We start from the raw sequence: 12,692 nt of genomic DNA, 5'->3' as shown, positions 1-12,692 counted from the left end.
AATAAATACATCTTAAACAAAACAAAACAGCAAGCAGAGAGAGTGAGGAGGCTGTGTTTGACTCCCACAACCATTGCAGTACATTTAGCTCCATAGAGACAGTGCCTGGGCAAGAGAGAGTGGATGGGCACTGGGCGACTCTGTGTCTTGCGGAGGAAGATCAACTAAACATGAGCAAAGGAGAGGAGCACAAGAAGAAGCACCCGGATGCTTCTGTCAACTTCTCAGAGTTCTCCAAAAAGTGCTCAGAGAGGTGGAAGACCATGTCTGCTAAAGAAAAGGGGAATTTTGAAGATATGGCAAAGGCTGACAAGGCTCGTTATGAAAGAGAAATGAAAACCTACATCCCTCACAAAGGGGAGACCAAAAAGAAGTTCAAGGACCCTAATGCACCCAAGAGGCCTCCTTTGGCCTTCTTGTTCTGTTCTGAGTACTGCCCCAAAATCACAGGCAAGCATCCTGGCTTATCCATTGGTGATCTTGCAAAGAAACTAGGAAAGATGTGGCACAACACTGCAGCGGATGACAAGCAGCCCTATGAGAAGAAGGCTGCTAAGCTGAAGGAGAAGTACGAGAAGGGTATTGCTGCCCACGGAGCTAAAGGAGAACCTGATGCAGCGAAAAAGGGGGTGGTCAAGGCTGAAAAGAGCAAGAAAAAGAAGGAAGAGGAAGATGGTGAGGAGGATGAAGAGGATGAGGAAGAGGAGGAAGAAGATATAGGTGATGATGATGGATAAGTTGGTTCTAGCGCAGTTTTTTGTCTATATAGTATTTAACCCCCCTGTACACAACTCACTCCTTTGAAAGAAAAAAATTGAAATGTAAAACTGTGTAAGATTTGTTTTTAAACTGTACAGTGTCTTCTTTTGTATAGTTAACACACTACAGAGTGTGTCTTTAGATAGCCATGCCCTGGCAGTATTTTCAATAGCCACTAACCTTGCCTGGTACAGTCTGGGGTTGTAAATTGGCATGGAAATTTAAAGCAGGTTCTTGTTGGTGCACAGCACAAATTAGTTATATATGGGGACAGTGGTTAGGTTTTTGTGTTTTTTCCTTTGGGTTTTTGTGTTTTATTTTTGTGTTTTATTATTTTTTCCACCCTCAGTTGTCTCTGATGCAGCTTATATGAAGATAATTGTTGTTTCTGTTAACTGAATACCACTCTGTAATTGCCAAAAAAATGTGGCTGTTTTGTTGACATTCTAAATGCTTCTAAGTAAATACAGTTTTTTTTTAAATAAAAAAATAGCAAAACATTAACTAGAAACTTAGTATAGCGAGATATAAGGTACAATTTGCAAAACACATGAAATTGAAAAAGAACAAAAACCAAAGTGTGGACACTTTGCCCCTTCTTAGAATTGGAAACAATCACCCATGGAAGGAGTTACAGAGACAAAGTTTGGAGCTGAGACAAAAGGATGGACTATCTAGAGACTGCCATATCCAGGGATCCATCCCATAATTAGCTTCCAAATGCTGACACCATTGCATACACTAGCAAGATTTTGCTGAAAGGACCAAGATATAGCTGTCTCTTGTGAGACTATGCCGGGGCCTAGCAAACACAGAAGTGGATGATCATAGTCAGCTATTGGATGGATCACAGGGCCCCCAATGGAGGAGCTAGAGAATGTAACCAAGGAGCTAAAGAGATCTGCAACCCTATAGGTGGAACAACATTATGAACTAACCAGTACCCCGGAGCTCTTGACTCTAGCTGCATATGTATCAAAAGATGGCCTGGAAAGAGAGGCCCATTGGACAGGCAAACTATATGCCCCAGTATAGGGGAACCCCAGGGCCAAAAAATGGGAATGGGTGGGTAGGGGAGTGGGGGGGGACAGTATGGGGGACTTTTGGGATAGCATTGGAAATGTTTTTTTGGTTTTTTTGTTTTGTTTTGTTTTCTTTTTTTTTTCTTTTCGAGACAGGATTTCTCTGTACAGCCCTGGCTGTCCTGGAACTCACTCTGTAGACCAGGCTGGCCTCGAACTCAGAAATCCGCCTGCCTCTGCCTCCTGAGTGCTGGGATTAAAGGCGTGCGCCACCATGCCCGGCAGCATTGGAAATGTAATTGAGGAAAATATGTAATAAAAAAAGAGAGAGAGAGAGAAAAGATAAACTGTGGGGCTGGTGAGATGGCTCAGTGTTTTAAAGCACCTACTGCTCTTCCAGAGGTCCTGAGTTCAACTCTCAGCAACCACATGGTGGCTCACAACCATCTGTAATGGGATCCAATGCCTTTTGGTGTGTCTGAAGACAGACAGCTACAGTGTACTCATATACATAAAATGAATAAATCTTTAAAAAAAGATAAGCTGTGTATGTGTGTGTATAGACATGTTTCTTAAGTATATGTATATATGTAGTGTGTGTGGGTCTGAGCATGCACTTTTTTGGTTCTTTTTGAAAAGTGCAGTTCAGAGCACCTAGCAGTCTCTGACCTCCATGTGCATCTGGCACAAATGAGGTACATATAAACTCATACAGGCGTGTACACACGCACACACATACACACGTACACATAAATAAAAATAAGCAAGCATGTTTGCATTTTGAAAAGGGGTACTCCATAATAATAGAGATAACAATAAACTATGTACTTGAATGCATGTACAAAACTAGGCAAAATGTTTAAAGCAAAACTAGTAGAATTGCAAGCAGACATTTGCTCAAACAAGAAAAATGAAAAGCCCCTCTACTATACAGATGAAGAAAAATCATAATGGGAAGCTGAATATAGTTGAAAAGAGTGACAGAAATGGAAAATATGTTGTTTTTAATAATTTACAGAAATTTACCATAAACTAGGTCATAGTGGAAAATTTTTTTTCTTTTTTCGAGACAGGGTTTCTCTGTATATCCCTGGCTGTCCTGGAACTCACTCTGTAGACCAGGCTGGCCTCAAACTCAGAAATTCGCCTGCCCCTGCCTCCCAAGTGCTGGGATTAAAGGCGTGAGCCACCTCGCCTGGCCATAGTAGAAGTATTCAAAATGTTGAATAATCTGTACTATACAGATACTTCATGGTTGACACTAGGGGGAAAAAGCCATAAAATGTAATCAAAAGAAAGCAAAAAAAAATGCCTAGAGTCTTAAAATATTCTCACTAAATGAATGGTTGTGAACTGGAGGACATCATGTTAGGTCCAGACAATGAAATGTAAGTGCCACATGTCTCCTTTCAAATTTGGAAGCCATGATTGTTTACCTAAATGTAAAGTAGGCACAACCAAAGGTTGGGAATAGTTGAGACAGTGAATGGATATGCAAGGCTGTGTTCGATTAGCTCACTTTGTACACATGTGTTAAAACATCCTCTTAAAGGCCATAAATACATACACATTATGCATGATGAAGAAAAATATAGTATTAAAACCAGTTTATGAATAAAATTCTCATTGCTGAAAGAATTCATAATGAAAATGATAACATATTATAGGCCCCAAAATAATACATGCAGTTTTGTTCACTATGTATAAAGTATGTGTATATGTATTAATGGCTTTTTAAGATGATATTTTGAGATGCAGTAAAGTGATATTCAGAAGGAACTTATATCTAAAAATGAACAATTGCACTGAAAACCAAAACTCATTTCATACCAATGATGCATCCTACCAAAATGACAGGAAAGAAAAAAAATCAAACCATAAAAGTTGCCTATAATAATGAAGATCTATATATGATGCACATATATACCACAAAGCTCCGTATTTTTTTTTAAATCTAGCTTTTTGGATTACACTCCAAAAATAAGATATTTCAGTAAAAAACCCAAGATTATAAAAACAAAACCGTTTAAAGTGAATCCAGATATTGTAGGGGAAAGCAAATACTTAAAGTTACAGAAAGAAAGTGCAGTAAAGGGATTTGTCCTCCCAGAGACCAAAGCTTGTTATGTAACTAGATTCTAACTAAAGTTGTTGTAAATGAGGAAAGACAAAGAACAACTGGAGTCCACAAATAAACCCCATTATCAGCACTGAGTCTCTTTAGTACTTATCCCCTAGCATGTTAAAGAGGTATTATGTGTTATCTATGCCCTTTAGATGATAAGGACAATGAAGAGTGACATTTATCTATTTCAATTAGATATTCCTACTGCCTAAAAATGAGGAGTCTCAATAAACATTGGTTAATAAAAACACAAGTGTAAAAACTCAAAACTAAAATTCTTTTTAAAATACAAAGGAGCAGATGCAGGACTTCCTAGAGATAGACAAAAATTAGATTACATAAAATTTTTAAAAAGTCATAGGTACTCACAGACACCACAAAAATGTAAGTAAAAGGTAGAAATAAACTACTAAACACTTGAAGATTATAGGGCACACAAGCAGGAAGACATATGGGACTCAGGAATGAATACGGGATTTAGGAATGCATAAGGAATTTAGTACAGCCTAAGGGATTTAGGACTGCATAGGAGGCTTAGGGACCCCATAAAGGACTTAGACTTATCAATAAGAAAAGATCAAACAGCTTCGTAGAACTGGCAAACCACACACAGAGCTCAATTTGCAGGAAGAAAAATGAAAAACAAAGAACCAAATAACAAAAATGTTAGAGACCTCACTATTATTCTAACAAAAACCACTGGACACCTCACTATTATTCAAAGAACCTCAAGCTAAACAACAACCACAACAACAAAACGGTGATGCAGCATAATATAGGCAACAGCAGTCATTTTGAAAGGAACTCAGGGTTAGAACCTAGAAACTCTAGTTTTAAGAAGATGTACAAGGGAGATTCTATCATGCTTTTCATAAACATTTACATTCGACTAGTGTGTTTTACACAGGCTATTATATGCCAGTTTATTTCTGCACCCACTAAGCTATCACCTCCCATATCTTTTATTTTTCAGACAATAATATAATCACATCATTTCTCCTTTTTCCTCCCCCTAAAACCTCTCACACAACCCTCCTTGCTCTCTTTCAAATTCATGGCCACTCTTTCTTTTAATTGTTACTGCATGTTTACACACACACACATATATACATATATATGTCTATATTATTTAAAATTTTATATATTTAAATAAATATTTTAAATGCATAAACACTTCTAAAACATTTATATACTTAAATAAATGTTAAATAAATATATATTTAGAATTGTGGATATATATATATATATATATATATATATTCATGAAAATTGTCCTCTAACTACCACAGGAAACATAGTATGCTCCCCAATAAATAATAAATGTAAAAAAATTAAAAATAAATAATCGGTATACCTCAAGATTCACCATTTCACCAGTTTTTGCCTCCAGGTGGGCATCCTAGAAGTGTGTATGTATGTATGTATGTATGTATGTATGTATGTATGTATGTATGTAGTTTGGATTAGAGGAGGCAGACTTCTGGAAAAGTTGCAAAGGCAAAATATTGATATGAACCAGATTTTGGAAGAAGCTTGTCTGGATCCCAGTTGGGCAGATATTTAGTCAGAGGATAAGCATAAACAAAGGTGTAAGAGACTAAAAAAGAAAAAAATCTATGAGGGTAAAGAAAAAGCAGTCACACAGAGGTGGTACACACCTTTAATCCCAGCAACAGGGCTGGTGAGATGGTTTAGTGAGGTTAAGAGCACTGATTGCTCTTCTGAAGGTCCTGAGTTCAAATCCCAGTAACCACATGGTGGCTCACAACCACCTGTAATGAGATCTGACTCCCTCTTCTGGAGTGTCTGAAGATAGCTACAGTGTACTTACATATAATAAGTAAATAAATCTAAAAAAAAAAAAATCCCAGCACCTTGGAGGCAGAGGCAGGGGGATGTGGCCTACAGCATGAGTTCCAGGACAGCAAAGGCTACATGGGTGAAACCCTGTCTCAAAAATCAAAACAAAAAAACAAAAAAGCAAATAAGCAAATTGACAGCTACAGAGACCAAAAGACTGTGTAAATTTGGATATAAATATTATAATGGACTACTCTGCTAGAATTTGAAAAGCTACCCATTTCAATATAGTTCTTCAAAAATTGTTATTTTAAACAATAAAATTTGTAGCTCAATATAGACAATATGTGTTCATTTAAAATAAATTATAAATGCTGCAAAACAGCAGTGTCTGTGTGTGTGTGTGTGTGTGTGTGTGTGTGTGTGTATGTGTGTGTGGTTGCGTCAATTGTAAATCTGTCTGTGGCATGAAAAGAACCCAAACGCAGAGTGTTATTCAGGAGATAGCCTTATAAGGAAGAATAACTTCACTGCTGTGGGCCGGCCTAAACAAAGGCCTCCTAATAGAGGACCCTTTTGTTGTGTTGGCCTGTGACATACGGAAAACACAGGCACATACTGAGGTGAATACAGAAATTACTCCTTAGAAAGAAATCTGCTGGGAACTGGAGAGATGGCTCAGTGGTTTAGAGAACTGACTGCTCTTTCAGAGGTCCTGAGTTCAATACCCAGCAACCACATGGTGGCTCACAACCATCTGTAATGAGATCCAATGCCCTCTTCTGGTGTGTCTGAAGACAGCTACAGTGTATTCATATAAATGAAACAAAACAATTTAAAAAAAAAAAGATCTTGCTACACGCGAACATATACTGTATATAGGTTCCTTACATTGTTTCTAGGTTTATTTGAATTTTTATTGTTTGAAATCATAGTAAATTGGACTTCTCAATTTTCTTTTTAGTTAGTTCATCATTAATGCATTCAAATATATGACTAAAATTTACATATTAATTTTGTATCCTGTAATTTTTTGATTTTTATTATTTTGAGACTGATTTGATAGCTTGAGAATCAGTCTCTTGCTCTCTAAAATATAAATATATATTTACATGTAATATAGTATATATAATACACACAATATATTATATATTATTATATAATAATCTATAATCTATTATTAAACTATAGTATATAATTTGTACAATTTAATATAAACCACAATATTATAATAATAGAAATATATTTCTAAATATAAAATATATGATATTATGTTATCTAATATCTAATATATTATATTATCATATATTATATATTATATTATACATTGTATATAATATTTATATATTATTATATTTATACACTATATTCATAAATCACATAAAATATGTTATACATTATACATAAATATGTATTATATTTCTATATAAATATATATTTATGTGTAATATATAACATACAATATTATATATTAATATATACTATAGGATATGTTACTTTATATATGTTATATACTACATAAGAAATATATAAGTAATTATATATAATTAATTGTATGATATATACTATCTTATATAATATATAAAGCACATATATTCATATACTATAAATATATATCAATAAATATAGCAAACAAGATATACAAAAAAGCAGAGAGACTATCAGGTTAGCTTGAGCTACATAGCAAGGTATGTATGTGCATGTGTATGCATATATATTGATAGGTATATACAAATATACATTTATATATGACATAGATTTTTACACACACACACACACACACAAACACACACACACACATATAGCAACCATTAGTTTCCTAAGGCTGCTCTTCTAGGGGTGGGCCATATATTTCCCTCATCCATGTTGGCATGTCACCTGGTGATGTCACTTTTCACAATTTGTCTAGGCAACCCATATTTTCTATGAAGCTCTCTGAGTCTGGGATTTGAGGAGGTTTTTGATTACTGAATAATTCTCATGATTTGTTTTTAATATAATTGGTTTTTCTGTTTCATATTAAAGTTTGGTAACGTGTTGATTTAATTATTAGTTTCTTTCATGCCAATATTTGCTATCTAATACATCATAGCAATGTAGATTCTTTATTTATGTGGTATTGGTTATATGCCTCCTCTCCTACCTTATTTTATTTTTTGAAATTAATATATAACTACTATAATTATCTAATTACTTAATTATATGTATAATTATATAAATATAATTATATTCCCAATCTGCATAATGTTACTGGTACATTTATGATTTCAGGGGTTACTGTTTGGTATTGCGTAATCAGTTGCTGGAATCTTTCCTGGGGAAGACTATTTCTCCCACTCTTACATTCCTTAGTTGCCTGTAGTTCATCTAGGGTTGGGTTCCATGAAATTTCCTCCTTCCATGTTAGCCTATCTATTAGTGCCCTCCTCATTCTTGCTTTGTTTAGGCAGCTATGATGCTTAGACTTCATATATAGCTTCCCTAACATATCTAGAAGACACAATCTCAAAGCAGGAAACATTCCGTTCCTCTGGCATCTTTCTGTCCCCTCTTCTGCAAGGTTTTCTGACCCTTAGGTATTGGAGTTGTACTGCAGATGGATTCATTAGAGCTGGGCAGGACAGGGTCACTTCTTCTCTGCTTTTGGTAAGTTGCAGTGTTTTGTGATGGTTTCTGTATATTACAATTTTTTTAAAGGTTATATGAGTACACTGTAGCTGTCTTCAGACACAACAGAAGAGGGCATCGAATCCCATTACAGATGGTTGTGAGCCACCATGTGGTTGCTGGGAATTGAAGGTCCTTTGGAAGAGCAGGCAGTGCTCTTGACCACTGAGCTAACTTTCCAGCACCGAAAAAGTTTCTTTTATGAGGGTTGAGAACTAAAGTTATCTGTAAACACAAGAGTAAGTATTTATAATGCAGTTAGTAATTACGCTGATTTAGAAAAGGGCCAGTTGTAGGTGCTTCTCTATGATTCATCAGCTCACCGGACCCTGGTACTTGACTAGGTATCATGGACCAGGTACGATTTCCCTCATGCTGAATGGTACTTAGGTCCAATTAGAGAACTGATTGTTATTGCCAACATATGGAGTGTCACTATTGCACCCTTGGGGTTAGCATGCCATGCTGGCCATTGTGGTAATTCATAGGTTTATGTAAACTTCTCACAAGCTAGAGTCATTTGAGAAGAGGGAACCTCAATTTAGACAAATGCCTCCATAAGGTTAGGCTGTAGGCAGGCCTTTAGAGCATTTTCTTAATTAATAAAGGAGGGTTTAGCCCAGTGAGGGTGGTACCACCCCTGGCCTGGAGGTTCTTGAGAAAGGAAGCTAAGCAAGTCATGAGAGCAAGCCAGTAGGCAGTGATTCTACATGGCCTCTGTACCAGCTCCTGCCTGCAGGTTCCTTTCTGGATTGAATTCTACTTTTAGCTTCCCTCAGTGGACATGACTCAGGATATGTAAGCCAAACAAATCCATTCCTCCCCAAATAATTTTTGGCCATAGTGTTTCATCACAGCAGTAGTAACCTTAACGCAGACACTGTTCTATCTGGGACAATTGATTACTTTTCTCTCTTGGAATCTCACTTGGGATTCAGGTTCCATGAATGCTAGCCCTCAGGGAAGAGACTTTCAGGTTAGTTCCAGCGCAGGAGTCTCAGGAGCCTCTGGGCTCTGTATCAGAAGTACATGGTGTTTTCAGCAATAGAGAGTTACCTTCCACTTCTGGGGGTCAACCAAGGGCAATAACAATAGCCTATAATGTTTGGGGATTCTCTTGAACTGCCTTGACCAACAACTCATAAGGGAGCTCCTCATGCCTGGTGGCTTTTCTTAAACACTGCAGGGGACTTTTCATTTAAAGTATGTATATAAGAATATAAGGCTCCACATAGACTTCTATGTGTTAGATGTAATTCTAGATAAATAGACAATACTATGATTCCTTATGACTTCTTCAGATATCCTTACCATTATTTTGCCCTTCTTTCATTGTTCTTCTGGGTTGAACTTCTGTGTTCCCCTCTCCAAGTTACTGCTAACCCAAATTCCTCCTTTTAAATTACTTTTACTTTACTAAGTTTGTCTCTATTGCTTCCCCACCACCACCACCCTATGGTCCATTTTTAGTCTTATTCCTATTTTTTTCATTTTCATTTTTATTTTGTTTGAGAATCTCATACACGAGTACTATTTTACATAGTTTCCACCCCTGTCTCTCCCTGCTCTTCCTGCATTGTCATTCTTGCTTTCAAAATCATGACCTTGTCTTTTACAATTATAATTGTTTTACACACACACACACACACACACACACAGACACACACACACACACACACAGACACACACACACTTTAGTGTTGCTCCTATGCATATGAGTTTTAGATCTAGGGATGGAGTCTTGTGGTACTTTCTCCATTTATGTTGACTTGGCAACTGGTGTTGTCATTGTTCAGGCTTGTTTAGGCAACTGCATTATCTATCTGTGAAGTTATCTGATCCTGGGATCTGAGGAGTTTTTTTTTTTTTTTTTTTTGATTACTGATTCAGTCTCATCGTTTGTTTTGTATGTAGGTTTTCCGTGTCTTGTTTGCTCAAGTTTGGTAGTGTGACTGTTAATTATGTGTGTCTTTCATGCCAGTGTTTTGGTGTGTAATAGTACACTATGCTCTGCTTTATTTCTATAGTATTGGTTATAGTGTGTCACCCTTTATTTCCAAATTTTTAATTTAAAATTTTATTTTATTTGAGACTTTCATACATGAGTACTGTATTTACATCATTTCCACCCCTTGCTAGCCCCCAACTTCTTCTATGTCCCCGATGCTCACTCTTAAGTTCATAACTTCTTTATTAATTATCGTGTGTCTGTGTGTGCGTGTGTGTGTGTGTGTGTGTGTGTGTGTGTGTGTGTGTGTGAATACAACTCTCTAAGTTTGTTTAGTGTTGTTCATTTGATAACTTATCAGGTCCCTGGAGAAAACTGATCCTCCCTCTCTTCTTAACCAATAATTGCCTGCAGCTCTTCATCTAGGCTTGGGGCTTTGTAAGATTTCTCTCATTGTTGGTGTTCAGCTGGTGTTGTTCTTGCTCAGGTCTTGTTTATGCAACCATATTGTTGAGATTTCATGTGTGTAGCTTCTGTATCAATATCTAGAAGACACTGTTTCACAGCAGACATCTTGGTTCTCTGGCTCTTATAAATCTATTTAACTCCTTTTCGGTGACATTTTTAGTTGTAGGTGTTGTGTTATAGATGCATCAATTGGTGCTGAGCACTTCATGATCAGTTGCTCTGTGTTTGGACCAGTTGTGGATCTCTGTAGTAGTCTCTGTTTGCTGTAAAAATATACTTCTGTGATGAGGGATGAGAACTACATTTATCTGTGGGATAAGGATAAATATTTAGAATGCATTCAAAATTCTACTGGTTTAAGAAAGTGACAATGAGATCTGGTGAGATGGCTCAGCGGTTAAGAGCGACTGCTCTTCCGAAAGTCCTGAGTTCATATCCCAGCAACCACGTGGTGGCTCACAACCATCCATAATGAGATCTGATGCCCTTTCTGATGTGTCTAAAGACAGTGACAATGTACTTACATATAATAATAAATAAATCTTTAAAAAAAGAAAGCAACGGGCTGGTGAGATGGCTCAGTGGGTAAGAGCACCCGACTGCTCTTCCGAAGGTCCAAAGTTCAAATCCCAGCAACCACATGGTGGCTCACAACCACCCGTAATGAGATCTGATGCCCTCTTCTGGTGCGTCTGAAGACAGCTACAGTGTACTTACATACAGTGTACTTACATATAAATAAATAAATAAATCTTTAAAAAAAAAAAAAAGAAAGAAAGCAACAATGGTTGGTTCTCCTCTAGAGTGCATAACTGCCCCAGCCATGGGTTTCTAGTATGAGGCATGATTGCCTTCTTGTTGAGTGGGCCTTAATCAAACTCAATAGAAGTTAGTTACCACCAAGATATAAGTGCCACTATTGTACAAGTGGTAATATCTTGCCATTGTTGTTCTTGGTATCACAGCTATTTAAGACTAGCCCTTAATTTTTTCCCTTGGGAGTTTGCATAGCACCTTCAACTACTCTGAAAGCCACTCCTCTGGGACAGGGTTCTATGTCAGTTACAGTTCTATTTTTCCAAGTCCTGTGTAAATTCTATAATGTCTTCAGTAATAGGGTTTTACCTTCAAGTTTTGAGAGGTAGCCAAGGACAATTGCAATAACCTATATTGTTTGGGAGAATCTCTTGGGTTCCTCTGACCAACAACTAAAATGTAAGTTTCCCATGCTTGACATTGGTGTATATTTGGATAGTGTATAGCTGCTGTAAGGGGAGCATTATCACCTCAAATGACATAATATATATATATATATATATATATATATATATATATATACACACACATATATGGGGAGAAAATATATATATTGAATATATACATTCAATTATTACAGCATAAAGAGGGGAGATATCCAAGAATATTTGGACAGTACAATTTGGCCTTGATATGAAAAAGAAAAAGGACATGAAGTTGGATGAGGAGAGAAGGGAATAGTTGGAGGAGGGAGTGTGAATATTATCCAATTCATTGTGTGAAATTCTCAAAGACCTGATAAAAATATTTTTTAAAAAGATTTAAGCCAGGCAGTGGTGGCGCACGCCTTTAATCCCAGCACTTGGGAGGCAGAGGCAGGTGGATTTCTGAGTTTGAGGCCAGCCTGGTCTACAGAGTGAGTTCCAGAACAGCCAGAGTCACATAGAGAAACCCTGTCTCGAAAACCAAACCAAACCCAAAAAAAAAAAAAAAAAAAAAAAAAAGATTTAAAAATGTTCTGAAACTCATCCTGTGTACAGGCCATAAACTTACAGTGATAACCATAGAAACCCGAAAGGTACAAAGGGACTATGCAAGGTGGGCAAGGAGTAGAAGCTCAGAGTACAACTGCTGTGAAGTAGGAAAT

At 36.7% G+C, this 12,692-nt stretch overlaps 1 pseudogene; it reads left to right on the top strand.

Moving 5' to 3' along the window:
- The first annotated feature begins 170 nt into the window (after positions 1-170).
- Gm5396 lies at positions 171-737 on the top strand (annotated as a pseudogene).
- Positions 738-12,692: the final 11,955 nt, after the last annotated feature.

Source organism: Mus musculus, chromosome X (assembly GCF_000001635.26).
Source record: "Mus musculus strain C57BL/6J chromosome X, GRCm38.p6 C57BL/6J".
Classification (NCBI taxonomy): domain Eukaryota; kingdom Metazoa; phylum Chordata; class Mammalia; order Rodentia; family Muridae; genus Mus; species Mus musculus.
The sequence above is the reverse complement of the archived record's forward strand: the minus strand, read 5'-3'. Positions and strand labels throughout refer to the sequence as shown.